The sequence below is a fragment of the Toxorhynchites rutilus genome, chromosome 2 (assembly GCF_029784135.1).
Source record: "Toxorhynchites rutilus septentrionalis strain SRP chromosome 2, ASM2978413v1, whole genome shotgun sequence".
Classification (NCBI taxonomy): Eukaryota; Metazoa; Arthropoda; class Insecta; order Diptera; family Culicidae; genus Toxorhynchites; species Toxorhynchites rutilus.
Genome location: NC_073745.1, coordinates 214,390,337 through 214,413,579, shown reverse-complemented (window position 1 = coordinate 214,413,579; position 23,243 = coordinate 214,390,337). Strand labels below are relative to the sequence as shown.

The 23,243-nt window shown below is 40.5% G+C and overlaps 1 protein-coding gene across 6 annotated transcripts in view; it reads right to left on the bottom strand.

Moving 5' to 3' along the window:
* The window catches only part of LOC129764698 (sodium- and chloride-dependent neutral and basic amino acid transporter B(0+)), a 294,398-nt gene that overhangs the window by 61,601 nt on the left and 209,554 nt on the right, over positions 1–23,243 (bottom strand). Inside the window, exon 1 of one of the 6 annotated variants that reach the window (XM_055764061.1) lies at positions 3,319–4,217. The exons of the other annotated variants lie outside the window; for them this stretch is intronic. The gene's annotated coding sequence lies outside the window, so the exon portion shown is untranslated. Of the gene's footprint in view, positions 1–3,318; positions 4,218–23,243 lie in introns of those variants that run through there. 6 annotated transcript variants of the gene reach the window in all.

Genomic DNA, 23,243 nt, shown 5'->3' with positions numbered 1-23,243 from the left:
TTACAAGAGTTTCTATGTCGCATCGATCAGTAGAATTCCATTGTGCATAAGTGATTTCAATTAAATTGCGTTCCTGAAGCTCATCTAGAAACCAGTTTCCAAACTCATTCATTGTTGGGCATTTTTTACATTCACGAAGGTAACAGTATTTTGATCTATTTGATATGTTACATAGTATTTTTTTCCATATATTCTTTGCATTTAATGTTAAAGGATTATTTTTTGAGACTATGAAGCATAAGATTTACATTTTCATGGAATGTACAAACACAAACGTTATGATTTCCTGAACTACTCAGCAATTTGCAATACTTCGGACGCATTGATGCAAAAGAGCTAAATCCAATTTTGCAATTTGGATTAAGTTCCTTAAATCTGTTAAAAGTTTCCCGTAATGATGTTATTAATAACCTTTTTTGGATGTGTTGACGCTTCCCATCTTTGGCTACAGAAACATAGTCTCTTTCTCCAGGTAATGATCGACTGATATCGTCGTCATTATAAAATTGCGAAACATGATTTTTAACATCTTCACTTATACTTGGTCCATATTTGCTATGTGGTGTCGACAATACACCTTTTTCTTTTGCCAGTTTTTTGGCTTGAATTGGCATATATTATATTTATTAACGCCAAATTCTTCTTCCATTTTTTGCACGGACCAAGACTTAGGCAAAACTGTTAAAATTCTAACTTTTTCTGATCTTGTTGTCTCTGTGTGGTCAAATTTCTCTTTGAGCTGATTGATAATCTCATCAAACTCTTTTGCCTTTTTGATTGTGTAACACGAATAATATGTTTAAAGTTTGTATTAAGATAAAACAGATTTCTTAATATCACTACGTTTTGTGTTAACCCACATGTCTTCAAATGTTTTTCAACGTAACTCCTAAACATATATTTTTACCATAATGATGTATTTGGAAAAGTTGTTGGAAATTATAAGCAAATTCATAAAATTTCATGAACATGACGGTATTACACGACAAACATATTAAAAGGGAATATTTACTATAAAAAAGACAATAAATTAAAAATATTTTTTTAAATATCTCGAAAATGGCTACATTTAGAAGGAAATTTATAATTGTTTTGTTTTAAATCACATTAGAAATCATAATTTGTATCTAAAAATGATTATTAACATACAAAAATTCTGGAGTGGAGGCGATCTGGCGTAGTGGTAACATCCATGCCTCTCACGCTAAAGGTCACGAGTTCAATTCTCACTCCCGACATTCTTCCAAAAATGGAAGTAGAAGTGACGAACCAGCCAAATGAGTTGAAAGTCACTATAATACAGATAAAAAAAAAAAATACAAAAATTCGGAAATTCATAAAAATTCGATGTTCCACAAAGTTCGTCAAAAATAGAGTACTAATTTTTTTTCTCAGTGTATATTTTTTTCATGTTTAGACATCAATACGCTATAACTCTTTCTAAGACACTATTTCGGTACGACTCATAGTTTTTTAGATATGAATTATCAAAGATTTATCCTACTAAAATCGATACGCCCTTTTCAAAAGTTACCCTTGAGTCAAAAAATTCCCAATTGCTGTGGAAAACTCATATTTTCTCCAACCCAATAAGAATACACAGTTTCATTCGAATCAAAAATACATGTTTTTAAAATCTGCATTTTTTGGACGATTTCATTTGAAATTGCACCCTAATATGATATAAAAACCAAAATTGATTATACCATAATCAGAAATGACCTAAAAATATATGGAGCTGAAATTTGAATCAGATGTTAGGTTTTCAGGCCAGAAAAGTTCAATTTAGCTATTGGCTTCATGAGATCAAAGCGATATCTCGGAAGCAGATTTTTGATGGTTAAACGAGCTGCCACAACAGTTACCTATTCTCTCATTTGTACCCGAAAGAATTCAGAAATGAAATTACCATTTTGAATCGACGTTGAATTGATTTTTTAAAGTTGACAGTTCTCGTTGTCAAATGTTTGCCGATATGCCCGAAGATGTTGAAGTACTAATTAGGGCAAAAATTAGACAGTCTTCTTAATTTGTAACACAACTCGATACACTGATTATCAAAGACAATAAAATTATTCGTGCTTTTGAATCAAAGGACGAGACTGTAATGTGCTTGAAGTCTCGTGGAAAAACGATCTTCAAAAAAAATTAACAAAGATTCCTCTTGTAGCTTCAGGTCAAACAAATCTGATTCAGTTCCAAGACAACCTTCACCTTCATTTGTGGCAAACATTAGAAACTGGAAATGTTATCATGTTCGAGAGGCTCTGCATCATGTTTTAAAAAGATGGGAGTGAACTAAGTTTGGGTATTAAATCGGAAATTATTGTTTCCCTTCACTCCTTGAATAACAATTTGAGCGGTAATTTCGTGAGCTGACATAATAAGAAGCTTTTTGATTCCTCGACTCATGATTTATCCGGTGAAAACATTTGCTCCAGTTTTGTTGTGTCACGTAGGACCCCAAGGATTCATGATCATTATTCCTCTACTTCATTCTTTTGCAAGTGTGGTTATTCTTTTTAGTTGCAGATATTCCATGAACAAAATATTTCAGTAAAGTTCCGCGAAAAACTTTTTTTTTCACAAATTTTAACATGTTCAATATTAGAAAAGGTTTGTTCGCTTATTGATTCCCCTGTAATGTGCTACCATCTCCAACTATACACACTAAATTCTTGTTATGTCGTCTGTTGAAAGACAGCAAGAACTTATTGAAAGGAAGATTTTAGACCTCACTATGTAAAGAGCCGTGGAATGGAAAGCTAAGAAACGAAACGAATTTCGAGTGAAGCGTTAGAAACAGGCAACCATCAACCTTCGTGACATAGTGAAATATTCGTTGTTCGTATTGTTATACCATCTTGCCTACATATTTTCTTTCATGAATTCACGAATCTGGCAAATCTTCAGAATGCTCTATAAACTGTTCAAGAAACAGCACATTCTTCGCTGACTTAGGGTTGAATGGAGCAACAACAAACTTTGCAAAACAAACCGAAAAATAATTATAGTTTATGCTGGCTCCGCTGAAAATTTTGCAAAGCAACTGGTTTTGTTCGTTGAGCAGCAGCAACAGTCTTACGTTCTGATGTGGGTTTTGTGGAATTACGTTGGCACATTTTGAATCACTGTGGGTGTCTGATTGAGAAATCATCTGATCCAATGAAAGGTATTAGTTTGATACATTGTTAATCATAATTGGCAAAGGAAAGGCTTTGAGAGTTTACTATCTATCAGCACTCTTCAGACGATCCTCCACACTTGTCCGTTTGCAGGAACAAAACTTCTTGGATGAAAAACTTTTCAGTAACTTACACATTATTGTTCACAACACTATTCAAAAACATGTACCACACTAAATTCAGCGATCCACGTGGAAGTCACGGTAAATCCGTTTATTACAACCAACGGTTTAACAGTTGATTTATTATTCACCATTCACCATTATTTGCTTTTTTGGTTGAAAACACCACACCTTCACTTCAGATTTGCAAAGTAGACCATAACTTCTTTGCGCTCATTAGACGCGCATCAGCTCTGTCGTCTTTTTGGTTTTCAAATTTCGTCCTTCACAATGGACAAAAATGTAGATGTGAAATCAATTTCCGGACCACGAATTAAAAATCTTCCAATTGTCGACGCCTTGTCAACACCGCGCACTGAATCACGTGGAACCTTCCGGTTTGGAATCACCACCGCGCACGTAGGCTTCCTTGAATCTACACTCTCACTTTCAGGTATTACCCCGAGCCAAGAAGTATGTCACCGGCCGGAGTGACCTCTCGCATCAGTCCTTCCGATGACGAGCTTCATGTTGAGTTTGACCACGGATTTTCTCTTTTTCTTTCACAAACCATGTCGCGCGTTGGAGCGGTTTGGGTTGATCAACAGTATCGCCACTAAACTGGAAAAGTGCTTGCTCAACATCAACTCCGGTCTTGAGCCATGCAGAGTGCATTGATGCGAAAGAAGGAAAAAAATATAAACGCGGAGGTCGCGTCTCACGCTAATCGGCACCTTGCACGCACGCCTGCCTGTCGCAGGCAGCGGATGAGAACTCAACGCGCGCCCCGTCACTCCGTCAGTCCGTCACAACAACAATTGTTATACGATCGCGAAAACGCAACTCCCCGCGAAACAAAGATGGCGTGAAAACGATCGCTCGGCGGGTGCTGTTTCTGCCACCAGTTTCAACTCGAGACTGAAAGGCTTGGGCGGAAAGGTTGAACGTAGACTGGTTGGCTGGTTACTCGTGCCTCCTCTCTTGACTGCGGGCAAGTAAACTGGCCAAGCCCAAGTTCCATTCTGAAAGAGCCGGCGATTGGATGGTGAGCCGGCAGCAGCGTTTCCAGTTCTGTCAGGTGCAATTCTGCAACAGATCTTCAGTGGGTGAATAATTTCGCCGCCGAGATGCGTCAAGTGACTTACGATGAACGGATCGACATCATCGCCAATTTTTCGTACATATTCACAAGTGTATTTCGTGACGGTTATTGTCTGGGCAGTGATGTGCAATGCACTCGCCGCATCGACCTTCAATAGATGCACGAAGTGGAGTAGGATCAATCAATTAAGAAGCAATGATTCAATAAGTCTTTCTGAGTAAATAACGCCACTGTAGTTCTCAAGAATGTATCCGTTTGAAAAAAAAATTTTTCATTGCAATTCGATGAGAATGCTTGACAATTTCCACATTAATTCAAGTATTTCGATTGCTCTCACGAGTTATGACGCGAGAGTTTCGAGTCATCTCGTGGAAATAAACTGAGTTTTTCTTCATTATTTTTTACTGAAAAAACATCGTTCTAATTCAGTTTAACCATATGGCGTTTTTCGAACGATGTATTCAACTTATTTATTAAACAGAACTTAACTCGTTAAATCACATTTGTCACTTAAATCATTCGTGATATTCTCATTACAGTGTGAATAGGGTTGAATACCAATGTTATGTGTCACTAGCTGACCCGGCAATCTTCGTCCCGCCCAACATTGGTTTTTTGTTATCAATACCTTCAAACATTCACGTTTTCTTACTATGAGCAAGTTCATCGGTGCAATCACAGAACTGTTCATTGATTGATCTTCTAATCTATCCCGTTGAATTTACCTTTTACTATTAAATTCCTAGTATTTCTAACAAAACTCATCATTATAATAACAGATTATTTTCAGACACAATTCTCGTTCAAGATTTTTCAACCACTTGCAAATAACATGTTTCTCCGTTACATGGAATAAATGTTTGATACTGAAAATATGATAGAATAAAGACATTCCTAAATCGGACAATTCCTTCCTCGAGATCTGCTCTTATCACGCACATTCGGCGATACTTTTTTTATTGGTACAGATAGAAGAAGATATAGGAGTGCGCTTCATCACATTAAAATCCATTTCCAGTTTCGAATAAAGATCAATTTCACTAGCGCAAACATCAAATGGACTAACAGCACTTGTCACTATGTAATTGTAGAACATATGGGAATTAAATTTTCCGATTTTTCCCTTTTTCCTTCAGAGTTTTCCGAAAATTTTGAATTGTCATGTTTGTTTGGAATATTTTTGGTTGAAGTATGTGTAATATTTTTATGGGAACCCCTCCCCATTCCAGAGGAGGGAGGGGTTTTATACCACCATAGAAACATTCCCCACCCCCCTTAGAAAGGTGAGAGGAGTGTGAACCACTTTAGAAATGTTTCTTGCCCCCTAAAACCTCCACATGCCAAATTTGGTTCAGTTTGCTTGATGAGTTCTTGAATTATGCATATGTATGTTTCATTTGTATAGCATGAAAGTAAGTAAATTTTCTACATTAAATTTATACAAAAGTAGACCTACAAAAAATTCTCCGAATACCTCCAAAGTTTTTTATAACAAAATGTCTTTCTTAGGGTTCCTTCTACAATTTCCCTTTATGACTTCTGGCTACTTTCGACCACTTTGCGAAAAAAAATCCAAAATATTTTGATATCCCACACGTGTTTTTCGTTTTTTTTTAATTTAATCCCCTCCCCCTGCACTCTCTTTTGGGTTTTGAGTAAAAATAATATTGAAAACGTTTTCAGGAAGTTTGAAAACATATATTTAGACACCCCACACGTTGAAAATTCAAAATTTTACCCCCTCCCAGCCCTTGCTAATCAAATGACTTAAGAATAGATTCAGTACCTTCGAAAACTCCCATACACCATATTTCAAGGCTTCTCCAGTTATTTTTCTATTTAATGCCACCTAGAATTTCTGAGGGACCACTGTGAGCCCCCCCTTAGAGAGGGGGGTGGAGAGTCTAACCACCATAGAATCATTTATCGCACCCTAAAATCTCCACATGTCAAATTTCGTTTCATTTGCTTGATTAGTTCTGGAGTAATGCAGAAATTTGTGTTTCATTTGTATGACAGTGCCTCCCTTAGAGAGGAGGGTGGAGAATCTAACCATCTAACCAGTTTTCATGTTGATCGGTTCAGTAGTTTCCGAGTCCATAAGAATCAGACAGACAGACATATATATATATATATATATATATATATATATATATATATATATATATATATATATATATATATATATATATATATATATATATATATATATATATATATATATATATATATATATATATATATATATATATATATATATATAGACTAGCTGGTCCGGCATACTTCGTTCCGCCCAAAATTTCTTTTTTGTTATCAATACTTTATTTTGCTGCCACAACTCGCAAGCAGATCGGACAAGTTTTTAATCGATCCAACAAAGGTGTTTTTTTCACATCGAAAAAAAGTGTTCTTTTTCACCGGTTGCGCTTGCGAGTGGAGTGAAGTTTAAAGTGGTGCGCGCTGAGAATCCAAATCAGACACATTCATCACACACGCCACACAGCCGCGGCAAGTAGAAATCTATTTTTCTTTTGTTTCCCTATAATTTCTTCTACCTTCTGTGCACGATTTACACCATTGTTCAACTTTGTGTTAACCAAATCGGCAAACGTTGGCATTAGGGGTGATCATTATTTCTTATATACCGTTGAACTTTTATTGGAATTTTTTTTCATTTTATCATTTTATTAACATAACATAAATTGAATTTAATATTCGCATCATAACCTTGTAAAAAATTTTTTTTTTACTTATTTATTTATTTTGATTATCATTATATTCTGTTCATATCGAACAGTTGACCGATTTTTTTGATATGGCTGAGGGCGGGAAGGATCCCCCATCGACGCCATTGAATATTTCCGATACCGATCCTCCTCCTGAAGAGCTGGAAGATGAAGCAGAAATTGAGGAAGAAACTTCTGTATATGAAGTTGGAAGTTCCGAAGATGAGAACATTGAAGAAAAACAGGATTTTCGTCCAAAAGAATACCCTAGAGGCTCCAAAGGCCCATTCATTGTATACTTTAGACGAAAATCTAAACCTCTCAATGTCATTCGTATCTCGAAGGAACTTACTCAGAAGTTTTCTGCAGTTACCGAGATTACACGGATGGGGCCAGACAAACTACGAGTTGTCGTCTCAAGCAGGACCCAAGCGAACGAAATCACGCACTGCGACCTCTTTGCGATTGAGTATCGCGTATACGTGCCCTGTTGCAACGTCGAAATAGACGGCGTAATAACCGAAAAGGGTTTGACTCGAAAAGAGATTATCGATGGTGTCGGTCGCTTCAAGAACTCTTCACTAAAAACTGTGAAGATTCTTGCATGCGATCGACTGAAATCTGTGTCACAAAAAAATGACAAAAGGGTTCTCAATCGGACAAACCTTTTTTCGTGTGACTTTTGAGGGTTCCGCCCTTCCAAACTACGTTGCAATAGGTGCACTTCGTTTACCTGTTCGGTTGTTTGTACCCCGGTTAATGAAATGTAACAAATGTATGCAACTCGGTCACACGGCCGCCTATTGTTGCAATAAAAAACGTTGCGCAGATTGTGGAGAGAGCCATGATGAGAATCCTTACGCGAAAGAGCACAAGTGTCTTCATTGCGGCGGGACTCCTCATGATATTATTCAATGCCCGGTGTACAAACAACGAGGGGAAAAAATCAAGCGTTCCTTAAAGGAACGTTCCAAGCGGACTTATGCAGAAATGCTTAAGAGTTCCGTTCCAACGACTCAGGACAATCCCTACTCCATTCTGCCGAACGACGAGCCTGTTTTAAACAGACAGTTTTAAATACAGGGGAAGCAACTAGGATAGCCAACCCTCCTGCACGGGCAAGTATGCTAGACATATCACTTTGCTCTTCTTCATTATCCCTGGATTGCACGTGGAAGGTAATCCAAGATCCCCACGGTAGTGATCACCTGCCAATAATTTTAACGATCGCCAATGAATCAGGTTCTCGTGAGTCAGTCGATATTGCGTATGACCTCACGAAAAATATTGACTGGAGAAAATTTGCAGAAACAATATCTGAAGCATTCGCTATCCAACTCTTGACGAGTAAAGTTCAGTGTCGGTATTGTGCGTTGCCACTTTTGCTATTGTGCTATTGGTACGAGTGAATCGTGTACGAGTGAAGGTCATTGCTGTCCGCTTTCGACCTGACCTTTTGTGAAGTGAAACGAAGGAACAAAGGAAGCAGCGCTCTTGCAGCGAGCCGGATTGCGGCTGTTGAACTGATTCGGCATAACGGGATCGCCATCGCGTGACTGTCGCAAACGGGATTCATCATCACGTGGCTGCGTAAGCTATTCTTGCGCTATTGTGTTGTCTCCGTAGCGCGTAGCCTCTGTCTCTCCCTGATTAGGGCAGTAGAGCGCATTATTGGAACAACTTATATATTAAGATTATTGTTAAAATCAAAAATAATTTAGAAATAAGACAGAAATTTTTGTAAAATGGAGAATAGTGGAGGATCTCCAGAGATGGAGATCTCCGATAATGAATCTCATACAAGATCTGGGAAAAAACATAAACGAGTCCCTCATAAGGAAGATAATTCTTCTGGGGACGAATCCGCTCATCCTACCAAGCCCCCCTCTAAGAAAATTGCAAGCCTCCCTTCTCGACCCACTGTTACTTCCACTCCCCCTCTCCCATCATCGATTTCGTTTCCCCCTTCTGATGCTTACGATCCAACCCAATCCTCGTCCTCGTCCTCATCCTCATCCTCGTCCTCGTCCTCGTCCTCGTCCTCGTCTTCCCCCTCTGTTGTCACCGCTCCACGTGTCAGAGTTTATCCAGAATATGCACCTGGAACTGGCCCTTGGGTTGTTTTCCTCCGGCCAAAACCGAAAGGAAAAAACCTTAACGTGATTCAGATCATGAAAGATCTGGCCAGATACACTTCTGTATCTGAAATTCGCAGGGTTAGACCGAACAAATTGCGAGTTGTCGTGAATGAACGGAAACACGCAAACGAGATTGTTGCTGATCAACATTTCACTCTCGAATATCGAACATTTATACCCTCCCATAACGTAGAAATTGAGGGGGTGATAACTGAAACGGGTCTGACGAGCGAACAAATAAAAGCAGAAGGAAAAGGCAAGTTCAAGAAGCTCCCCTCAATGGAAGTGAAAATCTTGGACTGTCGCCAACTCGGGAAACTTTCCCATGATGGGGACCAAACTAAATTTACGCCGTCCGACTCGTTTCGAGTCACCTTTGCTGGTGCCGCCCTCCCTGACTACGTTATGGTGGACAAATTGAGACTACCTGTGCGACTCTTCGTGCCAAAGCCCATGACTTGCAACAAATGCAAGTCAGTTGGTCACACTTCGGATTATTGTGCCAACAAGGAGCGCTGTGCCACTTGCGGAGAGCAACATGAGGGGAAATCCTGCAGTGCGACTGAGCATAAATGTCCATATTGCGGGGGATCCCCACACGAGCTCTCAGTTTGTGAAAATTACAAGAGTCGCTGGGAGAAACAGAAGCGCTCTTTGAAGGAACGCTCGAAACGCACTTTTGCGGATATTTTAAAGGGCGCTTCTCCACTGGCCCAACAACAACAACCAATCAACACACAAAATGTCTTCGCCACGTTGCCCGTTGACGAAATAGAAGCGGACACAGCTAACGGGGGCACACCGTTCATTTTCCAAGGGAATCCCCGGCGCAAAAATGTGACCACTCCCAAAGTTCAAGGACAAGCCCCTCCGGTGATACACCCTGTTAGCATGCCTAAAAAATCGAGTGCAGCGGATAAGCAAAATCAGGTTCCTCCTGGTTTCCGTGGGAATAATTCACCTTCGAATGGACCAGCACTCGAGGGGACATCAAAAACCCCAACTGTCCCTATTTTTCCGTCCAGTTCAACTTCCCAATCGGGATTTATAAAGTTGTCTGACCTTTTGGACCAAATCTTCAAGTGTTTTAATGTTTCCGACTCCATCAGAACCCTTGTCATCTCAATGCTTCCAGTATTAAAGACAATTTTGCAACAATTGATGCAAACATGGCCCCTCCTTGCAATGATTATCTCTCTTGATGTCTAATTCAAATAGAGAGGTCGGAGATATCACTGTTTTACAGTGGAATTGTCGTAGTCTTATCCCTAAATTGGATACATTCAAAATTTTAATTCATAACTACAATTGTGATGTTTTTGCTCTGTCCGAAACTTGGCTTTCTTCGCGAGATGATATCTCTTTCCACGATTTTAATATTATACGCTTGGACCGTGATGATAGATACGGAGGGGTGCTTATGGAGATCAATAAGTGCCACTCATTTTTTAGAATTGACCTTCCACCTATTGGAGGGATCGAAGCTGTTGCTTGTCATGCAAACATCAGAGGCAAAGACCTCTGTATTGTCAGCTTGTATTGGCCTCCGAGAGCTGCGGTTAGCCGCAAACAACTTGATGACATGTGCTCACTCCTTCCTGAGCCACGATTGATCTTGGGAGACTTCAACTCTCACGGAACTGCCTGGGGGGAACAGTACGACGACAATCGTTCATTGTTGATATATGACCTTTGTAACAGCTTCAATATGACCGTTTTGAATACTGGGGAAACAACACGTGTACCTAAACCTCCTGCTAACCCAAGTGCTCTTGACCTCTCGCTTTGCTCGAATTCACTATCGTTAGATTGCAAGTGGAATGTAATCCAGGACCCCAACGGTAGTGATCACTTGCCAATCAAAGTTTCCATCACCATTGGGTCGAATTCTTCTGAATCTATAAACATGGCATATGACCTCACAAGACACATTGACTGGAAAAAATATGCGGACGCGATTGCTCTAGCCATCAATTCCAGAGATGGTTTACCTCCATTGGAGGAGTATAACTTCCTTTCTCGTTTGATCTATGACAGCGCGGTTCGCGCTCAAACGAAACCCATCCCAGGTTCCACCATTTCCCGAAGGCGTCCCAATCTATGGTGGGATAGCCAATGTTCCAAGCTTTATGTAGAAAAATCGAATGCATTTAAAGCTTTTCGGAAACGTGGAACCCCTGAAAATTTTCAAACGTATTTAGCCCTTGAAGATCAATTTAAAAACTTAATCAAAGGGAAAAAACGTGCTTATTGGCGAAATTTCGTGGGAGGTTTGTCACGAGAAACGTCAATGAAAAAATTATGGAAAGTGGCTCGAAACATGAGAAATCGCTCTTCAACGAATGAAAGCGAAGAATATTCACATCGATGGATTTTTAATTTTGCACGGAAGGTTTGTCCTGATTCCGCTCCTGTGCAAAAAATTGTTCGAGATATACCACAAGATAGGTGCGATCTTGATTCCGAGTTTTCGATGGTAGAATTCTCTCTTGCTCTGCTCTCATGTAACAATTCTGCTCCGGGATCGGATAGAATTAAGTTCAACTTGCTGAAAAACCTCCCTGATGTGGCGAAACATCGCTTGTTGAATTTATTCAATCGGTTTCTGGAGAATAATATTGTTCCAGATGATTGGAGACAAGTACGAGTTATAGCTATTCAAAAACCCGGAAAACACGCGTCCGACTTCAATTCGTACCACCCAATAGCAATGCTGTCTTGTATACGGAAATTGTTGGAGAAAATGATCTTGTTTCGCCTTGATCGATGGGTTGAAACGAATGGCCTACTCTCAGATACACAATATGGGTTCCGCAGGGGCAAGGGGACGAATGATTGTCTTGCGTTGCTTTCTTCAGAAATTCAAATGGCTTACGCCGAAAAAAAACAAATGGCTTCAGTATTCTTGGACATAAAGGGGGCCTTCGATTCTGTTTCAATAGAGGTTTTGTCGGACAAATTACACTCTCGGGGTCTGCCGCCTCTATTGAATAATATGTTATATAACTTGCTTTGTGAGAAACATTTGAACTTTTCTCACGGAGATTCGGCAGTATGTCGGGTCTCTTACATGGGCCTCCCCCAGGGCTCATGTTTAAGCCCCCTTTTGTACAACTTCTATGTAAGCGACATCGACAATTGCCTTACACAAAATTGCAGCCTAAGACAACTTGCAGATGATGGAGTGGTGTCTGTCGTCGGATCAAACGAATCCGACCTGCAAGGACCCTTACAAGATACTTTGAACAATTTTTCAACCTGGGCCATTGGGCTAGGGATCGAATTCTCCACGGAGAAAACAGAGATGATGGTTTTTTCTAGGAAGCATAGACCAGCAAAACCAAAGCTTCAACTTTTGGGTAAACCGATCACTCATGCTATGTCATTCAAGTATCTTGGGGTCTGGTTCGACTCCAAATGTACTTGGGGGGCCCATATTAGGTATCTGAGTAAAAAATGCCAACAAAGAATAAACTTTCTCCGTACAATTACCGGCACCTGGTGGGGAGCCCACCCAGAAGATCTTATAATGTTGTATCGAACAACTATTCTCTCAGTGATGGAGTATGGCAGTTTCTGTTTTCAATCAGCTGCCAAAACACACCTCATTAAACTCGAGCGAATTCAGTATCTTTGTCTCCGTATTGCGTTGGGATGTATGCCCTCAACGCATACCATGAGTCTCGAGGTTTTGGCAGGCCTACTCCCACTAAAAGATCGCTTCAAATTATTATCTCTTCGGTTCTTCATCCGGTGTAAGGTCATGAACCCATTGGTGATCGGAAATTTTGAGCAGCTGATCGAGCTAAATTTTCACACCGGATTCATGAGTTCATATCATGAATTCATCTCCATGCAGGTTGATCCTTCTTCGTATATTCTCAACCGTGTTTGTTTCCCTGACTACATCAATTCCTCTGTGCATTTTGATCTGTCCATGAAGCAAGATATCCATGAATATTCAGATTACCAACGATCGAGGATCGCTCCAACGATCTTCGATGAAAAGTATGGGGGTATCAATTGTGATAATATGTACTTTACTGATGGGTCCACTATAAACGAGTCCACAGGATTTGGAGTGTTCAACGAATTTTTTAGCACCTCACACAGTCTTCAGAATCCTTGCTCAGTGTATATTGCTGAATTGGCAGCAATTCATTGGGCGCTGGACAGCGTCGCCTCACGACCTGTTGAACACTATTACATTGTAACGGATAGTCTTAGCTCTGTCGAAGCTATCCGTTCAGTGAGGCCGGAAAAGCACTCGCCGTACTTCCTTGAGAGAATACGAGAAATTTTGAGTGCTTTATCCAGACGCTGTTATGTCATTACCTTTATCTGGGTCCCTTCACATTGCTCAATTCCGGGTAATGAGAGGGCTGACTCATTAGCAAAGGTAGGTGCAATTGAAGGCGATATTTATCAGCGTCAAATCGCCTTCAATGAATTTTATTCTTTAGTCCGCAAAAATACCATCGCTAACTGGCAACGCAAGTGGAATGAAGATGAATTGGGCCGGTGGTTTCACTCGATTATCCCTAAGGTTAGCCTCAAACCGTGGTTCAAAAGTCTAGACTTGAGTCGGGACTTTATTCGCACCTTCTCCCGACTCATGTCCAACCACTGTTCGTTAGATACACTACTCTTCCGTTTCAATCTTGCCAGCAGCAATCTCTGCGTTTGTGGCCAAGGTTATCACGACATCGAGCACATTGTTTGGTCGTGCGAGGTGTATCTGGTCGCCAGATCGAATTTAAAAAACTCCCTTCGGGCCCGAGGAAGACAGCCCAATGTGCCGGTGAGAGATGTGTTGGCTCGGTTAGACCTTGATTACATGTCCCATATATATGTTTTCCTTAAAGCTATAGATCTTCGTGTGTGATTGTCCCTACATCCTTATACCCTCCTTTCCTTCCTTTGCGGGTAATTCGTCCCCTTGCTATAAATAGTAGAATATGTTGAAATGTAAATAAACTATAGATATACGCATAGATTTAAGAATTGAGTGCTCATCAACATTGTTACAATTTCCTTATATCCCATCCTTCTCCTAAAAATATGTCACCCTTCTAAACTCGAGTACACCGCGAGTAATCGGTTTTCCACCTTACTAACCATAGATGTAAGAAAATTGTTTCTATATATATATAGTTTTAAAAATATATTTAAGAATTCGGCTCCTTTAAACTTAAGTAACTGAGCCTGTAAAAATAAACGAATTAAAAAAAAAAATATCTGAAGCACTTGTTTCAATGCATGAACTTCCTCCACTCGAAGAGTATAACTTTATATCGAGTTTGATTTACGAAAGCGCACTTCAAGCTCAAAAGAAACGTGTTCCTGCTACCACTTTCCGACGTCGTCCTCTATCACTTTGGTGGGACAAGGAGTGTTCAAAGGTCTACCTTGAAAAATCATCCGCTTTCAAAAAATTCAGGAAAACTGGATTAGTGGAATGGTTTCGAAAATACCAAGCTCTAGAAGCCAAACTAAAAGGTCTGATTAAAGCAAAAAAGCGTGGATATTGGCGGAAGTTCGCCAATGGTTTGTCAAGGGAGACCGCTATGAGCACTCTTTGGAATACGGCTAGGAGAATGCGTGGCTGGAACCATACAAATGAAAGTGAGGAATACTCTGACCGTTGGATTTTCAAATTTGCAAGAAATGTTTGTCCCGATTCCGTTCCTGCACAAAACGTCGTACGCGACATTCCGCTCCAAGGCGATTATGAGGATTTTTCGATGGTAGAATTCTCAATTGCACTTCTCTCATGTAACAATTCAGCTCCGGGGTCGGACAAGATTAAATTCAACTTATTGAAGAATCTTCCCGACTTGGCAAAACAGCGTTGGCTGAACTTGTTCAACAAGTTTCTGGAGCTGAATAGTGTCCCGCATGACTGGAGACAAGTGAGAGTGATAGCCATACGGAAACCCAACAAGCCGGCTTGCGATCACAATTCGTATAGGCCCATTGCAATGTTATCCTGTATTCGTAAATTGTTAGAGAAAATGATTCTACTTCGTTTGGACAAGTGAGTTGAAACGAACAATTTGCTGTCAAATACGCAGTTTGGCTTCCGCCGAGGTAAAGGGACGAACGATTGTCTCGCGCTGCTATCTTCTGAAATCCAAATCGCATTTGCTCGCAAAGAACAAATGGCTTCCGTTTTTCTCACTATCAAAGGGGCATTTGATTCCGTTTCCATGAAAATTCTCTCAGAGAAACTTCATAATCGTGGACTTTCGCCAATTCTGAATAATTTCCTGTACAATTTACTCTCAGAAAAGCACATGTTTTTCAATCATGGCAGCTTGAAATCTTCTCGATACAGTTTTATGGGCCTGCCACAAGGCTCCTGCCTAAGCCCCCTCTTGTACAGTTTTTACGTCAATGATATAGATGATTGTCTAACTAGAGATTGCACGCTGAGACAACTTGCAGACGATGGAGTTATTTCCATCACGGGTACTAATCCCGCCGTTCTGCAAAAATCCTTGCAAGATACCCTGAACAACCTGTTCACGTGGGCTCTCAAGCTGGGTATCGAATTTTCTACGGAGAAAACCGAAATGGTCGTTTTTTCTAGGAAGCACGAACCCGCTCAATTCCTGCTTCACCTATCCGGCAAAGCGATCAGGCACTCGATGTTTTTCAAATACCTTGGAGTATATTTTGACTCTAAATGTACCTGGGGAATACACATTGCGTATTTGAAACAGAAATGCCAGCAAAGAATCAATTTTCTCCAAACAATAACCGGAACATGGTAGGGCGCCCATCCAGGAGACCTCATTCAGTTGTACAAAACAACGATATTGTCAGTGTTAGAATATGGCAGTTTTTGCTTCCGATCAGCTGCTAGGATTCATATTCTCAAGCTGGAGAGAATACAATATCGTTGCTTGCGTATAGCAATGGGGTGTTTGCATTCGACACATACGAAGAGTCTCGAAGTTTTGGCAGGAGTACCCCCGCTTACTCTTCGGTTCACAGAATTATCCTACAGATTTCTCATCCGTTGCAAGATCATGAATCCATTGGTGATTGATAACTTCGAAAATCTACTCTAACTGACTCCTCAGTCAAGTTTTATGTCTTTATACCATGAGTACCTTACCCATGAAGTGCACCCTTCACCGGGCATCTCCAACCAAGTTTGCTTCCCATACTTTTGCAATTCCTCTGTAAATTTTGATCTATCCATGCGACAAACGATCCATGGAATCCCAGATCATCTACGCTCCGATTATATTTCGGAGATATTTTCGGCAGAATATGGGAAAGTTAGATCTGATAAAATGTTCTTTACTGACGGTTCATGCATAAACGGGGCATCTTCAATGAAAATTCCAGTGCCTTTTTCAAACTCAATGATCCTTGTTCCGTGTATGTCGCTGAACTGGGTGCGATATACTACGCTTTAGGGATCATTGAAACATTGCCCATCGACCATTATTTTATTTTTTCAGACAGTCTCAGCTCAATAGAGGCAATCCGCTCAATGAAAGTTGATAAACGTTCATCTTATTTCCTAACAAGAATAAGACATCTATTGAGTGTTTTGGTTGAAAAATTATTCAAGATTACCTTAGCATGGGTTCCCTCTCATTGCTCGATTCCGGGGAATGAGAAAGCGGACTCGCTAGAAGGCACACTTTTTGAAAGGCAAATTGCTTATAATGAATTTTTTCACATTCCTCGTCAGGACACACTCGTTAGTTGGCAGCGCATGTGGAGTGAAGATGAGTTCGGTCGTTGGTTACACACGATTATCCCTAAGGTTTCGACGAAAGCGTGCTTTAAGGGATTGAATGTAGGTCGTGATTTCATTCGCGTGATATCTCGGCTTATGTCCAATCACTACAACCTAAACGCGCATCTTTATCGAATTGGGCAGCAAACAATCTTTATGATTGTGGCGATGGCTACCACGACATCGAGCATGTTGTCTGGTCGTGTATCCGGTTCCATACTGCTCGCTCTCAGCTCTCTAGAGCACTGAGAGCAAAAGGCAGACAATCATATATCCCGTCCGGGATATCTTAGGTAGCCGTGATCCTGATCTTCTGCTTCATCTATACCTGTTCCTCAGAAACGCCGATGTCAACGTTTAATGATGTGTCCTTCGTTGTGTCCCTGTTTCATATCCCTCCTATCCGATCTATAAACTTTTACTTGGTCGCGGCAATACATACACACACTCTTTATAGATACACGGGCCAAAGGTTGTGCAGTCCACTGATCATTCAACAAGAGCCAAAGGTTGTACCGCTCATGACAACTCTACACGAGCTGATGTTTGCGCCGGCTAGTGACCATTCTATCCTGGATTCCTCGAGAAGTCGCACCACGCTAGATATGAGGTACAGACTAGGGGGGCGTTGCTGATTAATGGTCAGCTGCATCCCAATAGGTAGTATCCCGTGTCGGGCACAGGTACAGAGCATTGAAGACAGCAACATCACAATTACGAAAACACTTGTAATACTAACCACGAGCCAACCGCGAGTAATCGGTTACATATTACTAACATAGTTATAAGGCAAACATTGTCGAAATATTGAACTCCCGGCCCCGTCAGGTTGACGCCATATGAGCCTTAATAAAAATATATATTTTGGATAAAAAAAAAATCAATACTTTCAAACAATCACGTTTTCATACTATTACCAAGTTTATGGGTCCAATCGCAGAACTGTTCATTGATTGATCTTCTAATCGACCCCGTTTAATTTTCTATGGCAGCTCCCCCTTAGAGAGGGAGGTGGAGTGTCTAACCACCGTAAAAACATTTATGGCACCCTAAAACCTCCGCATGCCAAATATGGTTTCATTTGCTTGATTAATTCTCGAGTTATGCAGAAATTTGTGTTTCATGTGTATGGCAGCCTCACCTAAGAGAGGGGCGAGGAGTGTCTAACCACCATAGAATCATTTATTGCACCTTAAAACCTTCACATGCAAAATTTGGTTCAATTTGCTTGATTAATTCTCGAGTAATGCAGAAATTTGAGTTTCATTTGTATGGCAGCCCCCCCTTAGAGAGGGGGTGGAGAGTGTAATCACCATATAAACATTTATTGCACCCTGAAACCTCCATATGCCTAATTTGGTTCCATTTGCTTGGTTATTCTCGAGTAATGCAGAGATTTGTGTTTCATTTGTATGGCAAACCCCCCTTAGAGAGGGAGTGGAGTGTCTAACCACCACATAAACATTTATTGCACCCTAAAACCTTCACATGTCAAATTTGGTTTCATTTGCTAGATTAATTCTCGAGTCATGCGGAAATTTGTGTTTCATTTGTATGGCAGCCCTCCCTTAGAGAGGGGGGGGGGTAGGTGGGTCTCAAACTATCACGAAAACCTCCCCCGGCACCAAAAACCCCTACATACCAATTTTCATGTTTATCGGTTCAGTAGTTTCCGAGTCCATAAGAATCAGACAGACAGACAGACAAACAGAAATCCTTTTTTTTTTTATATATAGATAGATTGAGTTTAACAAACTTTAGTTTACAAAGTGTATTCATTTGGTATTTCTCAGTTGTAATTTGTTTTAGAATATTGTTCTTGTGCTTCTGCAGGCATGGACTCAACACGAGAACTGATAGTAGTTTAGTATCTGAAGGAATTGAAATTGTGTAAGATTGATAGAAAACTCAAACACATGGGAGATGTATTAGGTTGGGGAAAAAGAAATTTATTATTTTGAATGATAACATCGCAGAAATAATCGGACTTGACCGGCATCACCTAGGAGCTAAAGATGGACCATTGAACAGTTTTAAACCATTTGCGCTAAACTGGATTCAAAAAGAAGCTCGATGTTTGGATGCCACACCAATTAACACAAAAAAAACATCATGAATCGAATTTCCATCTGCAAATCATTGGCCAAACGGAATGAAATCGACCTTTTTCTTAAATCGTTGGTGACTGGGGATAAGAAATGTATCACATACGACAGAATTGTGCGCAACAATCATAGTCAAAGCGTGGTGAAGTAGTTCAAACGGTGGTTAAATCAGGACTATCGGCCAGGAAGGTTCTACTGCCATATGGCCGAGCACTAAATTCAGATCTCTACTGTCAACAACTGGACCATTTGAAGCCAGCGATTGACCAGAAACGGCCACAATTAGCCAACAGAAGAGGCGCTGCGTTCCACCACACATGTTTGTAGTGACTCGCCATAACTCCGGGAGCTTGGCTGGGAAGTTTGAATGCATCTATCATATAGTCCGGACTTGACATTAAGCGATTATCACCTTTTTCTCGCACTGCAAAAAATCGATTACTAGAGCTTTTCGCCAATAAGGGCCAAGACTTCTATGATAGAGGCATTATGAAGTTACCTTAAAATGGCAACAACTTTACAACAAAACGGTGCATATTTGACCCACATCGGATTTCTTTTTCCCCTACCTAATATATTTTTTATATTTTCTTTTGAACATCGAGTGGATTGATGGCTTGTTTTATTTCTAAATAAACAGAAGTAAAACAATTTGACATTTCTATGGTTTCTACCCTATATAAGCGCAAGTAACGCTCATTCGAATCAGTACCTGTAGCATTTTGATAGCCCCATATCTCGCATTTGAGCATTATAATCACCCTATAAGATTGCATTAATAGGGTGGACATAGTGCAGACAGATATTATATTAATTCAGGGCTATTGCCTACTGTTTACTTGAGTTGTCTAATTGACAGAAGAGGTTCATCATTATTTCGTTATTTAAGTAATGTTTTGAGATCACGTTGAGTACTTACAGTCAACTTATCATCGACATTGGAACGTTAGAGCTCACCTGAAAGGGAACAAAACATAAAAATGAGTTGAAGCCTTTGTTTTTACTTATGAATGTGCAATGAAAATATCTAAATATACACTTTGTATTAATTCCTGATAATTTATTTTATTTTATTTATAAAGTATCAATGAACAACATTTCATTTTAATTAACTATGATTATATAGGAGGTATATATAAACTATTTTATCGTAAAACCGGTAAATGTTGAACTAAACATATTCCATTACAATCATAGTGCAAATCTAGTCTGTCTGGGAAGTGAAACATGAGCAATGTATTGGATTGAGGAATAAGTTCGTATCGTAGTTTTTATTTAAACAAAAAACAATAATCATTGGTTCGACAACTCGCAAGCAGATCGGACAAGTTATTAATCGATCCAACAAAGGTGTTTTTTTCACATCGAATAATAGTGTGCTTTTTCATCGGTTGCGCTTGCGAGTGTTGATCGAGTGTTGACCGATTTTTTTTATATGGCTGAGGGCGGGAAGGATCCCCCATCGACGCCATTGAATATTTCCGATACCGATCCTCCTCCTGAAGAGCAGGAAGATGAAGCAGAAGTTGAGGAAGAAACTTCTGTATATGAAGTTGGAAGTTCCGAAGATGAGGACATTGACGAAAAACAGGATTTTCGTCCAAAAGAATACCATGAAAGCTCCAAAGGCCCATTCATTGTATACTTTAGACGAAAATCTAAACCTCTCAATGTCATTCGTATCTCGAAGGAACTTACTCAGAAGTTTTCTGCAGTTACCGAGATTACACGGATGGGGCCAGACAAACTACGAGTTGTCGTCTCAAGCAGGACCCAAGCGAACGAAATCACGCACTGCGACCTCTTTGCGATTGAGTATCGCGTATACGTGCCCTGTTGCAACGTCGAAATAGACGGCGTAATAACCGAAAAGGGTTTGACTCGAAAAGAGATTATCGATGGTGTCGGTCGCTTCAAGAACTCTTCACTAAAAACTGTGAAGATTCTTGCATGCGATCGACTGAAATCTGTGTCACAAAATGACAAAAATGACAAAAGGGTTCTCAATCGGACAAACTCTTTTCGTGTGACTTTTGAGGGTTCCGCCCTTCCAAACTACGTTGCAATAGGTGCACTTCGTTTACCTGTTCGGTTGTTTGTACCCCGGGTAATGAAATGCAACAAATGTATGCAACTCGGTCACACGGCCGCCTATTGTTGCAATAAAAAACGTTGCGCAGATTGTGGAGACAGCCATGATGAGAATCCTTGCGCGAAAGAGCACAAGTGTCTTCATTGCGGCGGGACCCCTCATGATCTTATCCAATGCCCGGTGTACAAACAACGAGGGGAGAAAATCAAGCGTTCCTTAAAGGAACGTTCCAAGCGGACTTATGCAGAAATGCTTAAGAATTCCGTACCAACGAATCAGGACAATCCCTACTCCATTCTGCAGAACGACGAGCCTGTTGCTGACGCTCCCAATGCAGGAAGTTCCGGTACATCGCAGGGTGCCGTCAGGAAAAGAAAAATTACTTCTTTTCCATCACTCCCCAGAAAGAATACCGAAACTTCCCAAGTTGGAATGAAGCCTCGAACTGAACGTGCTGAGAATAGGCCGAAGCATGTACCTCCCGGTTTACGTGGTCATGCTACCAACCAGGGGTCCTCAGCACTTCCCGGAACAACAACGAACACGTCTGTTCCATTTTCGCGGTCGAGGCAACAGCCACAATCTGGTTTGCTTGCACTTTCTGACCTGGTGGACAACATTTTAAATGCTTTAAATATAAATGACCCTCTTAAAAGCATAGTATTATGTTTGCTTCCGATTGTGAGAACATTTTTGAAAGAAAAATGTGGTTTTTTGGCAGCGTTCATTTCCCTCGATGCCTGATTCAGTGCAAGAGGTCAAGGATTTGACCACTGTAATACAGTGGAATTGCAGAAGCATCATCCCTAAACTAGATCAATTTAAATTTTTAGTTCATAGTTCTAACTGTGATGTATTTTCCCTCTGTGAAACATGGCTTTCTTCAGCCGACGAGCTGAATTTCCACGATTTCAACATTATTCGCCTCGATCGAAATGACTCGTTTGGTGGCGTACTATTGGGGATCAAAAAATGTCACTCCTTCTATAGAGTCACTCTCCCATCGATGACAGGCATTGAAGTTGTCGCTTGCCAGACACAAATCAAAGGCAAAGACTTCTGCATTGCCTCGATATATATTCCTCCAAGAACCATGGTCGGCCGCCATCAGTTTTTTGATATCATCGAGGCATTGCCGGAGCCGCGGCTAATCTTAGGTGACCTCAACTCCCATGGAACAGCATGGGGGTCACACTACGATGACAGCCGTGCCACGTTGATTTATGATCTGTGCGACAACTTCAACATGACAGTTTTAAATACAGGGGAAGCAACTAGGATAGCCAACCCTACTGCACGGGCAAGTATGCTAGACATATCACTTTGCTCTTCTTCGTTATCCCTGGATTGCACGTGGAAGGTAATCCAAGATCCCCACGGTAGTGATCACCTGCCAATAATTTTAACGATCGCCAATGAATCAGGTTCTCGTGAGTCAGTCGATATTGCGTATGACCTCACGAAAAATATTGACTGGAGAAAATTTGCAGAAACAATATCTGAAGCACTTGTTTCAATGCATGAACTTCCTCCACTCGAAGAGTATAACTTTATATCGAGTTTGATTTACGAAAGCGCACTTCAAGCTCAAAAGAAACGTGTTCCTGCTACCACTTTCCGACGTCGTCCTCCATCATTTTGGTGGGACAAGGAGTGTTCAAAGGTCTACCTTGAAAAATCATCCGCTTTCAAAAAATTCAGGAAAACTGGATTAGTGGAATGGTTTCGAAAGTACCAAGCTCTAGAAGCCAAACTAAAAGGTCTGATTAAAGCAAAAAAGCGTGGATATTGGCGGAAATTCGTCAATGGTTTGTCAAGGGAGACAGCTATGAGCACTCTTTGGAATACGGCTAGGAGAATGCGTGGCTGGAACCATACAAATGAAAGTGAGGAATACTCTGACCGTTGGATTTTCAAATTTGCAAGAAAGGTTTGTCCCGATTCCGTTCCTGCACAAAACGTCGTACGCGACATTCCGCTCCAATGCGATTATGAGAATTTTTCGATGGTAGAATTCTCAATTGCCCTCCTCTCA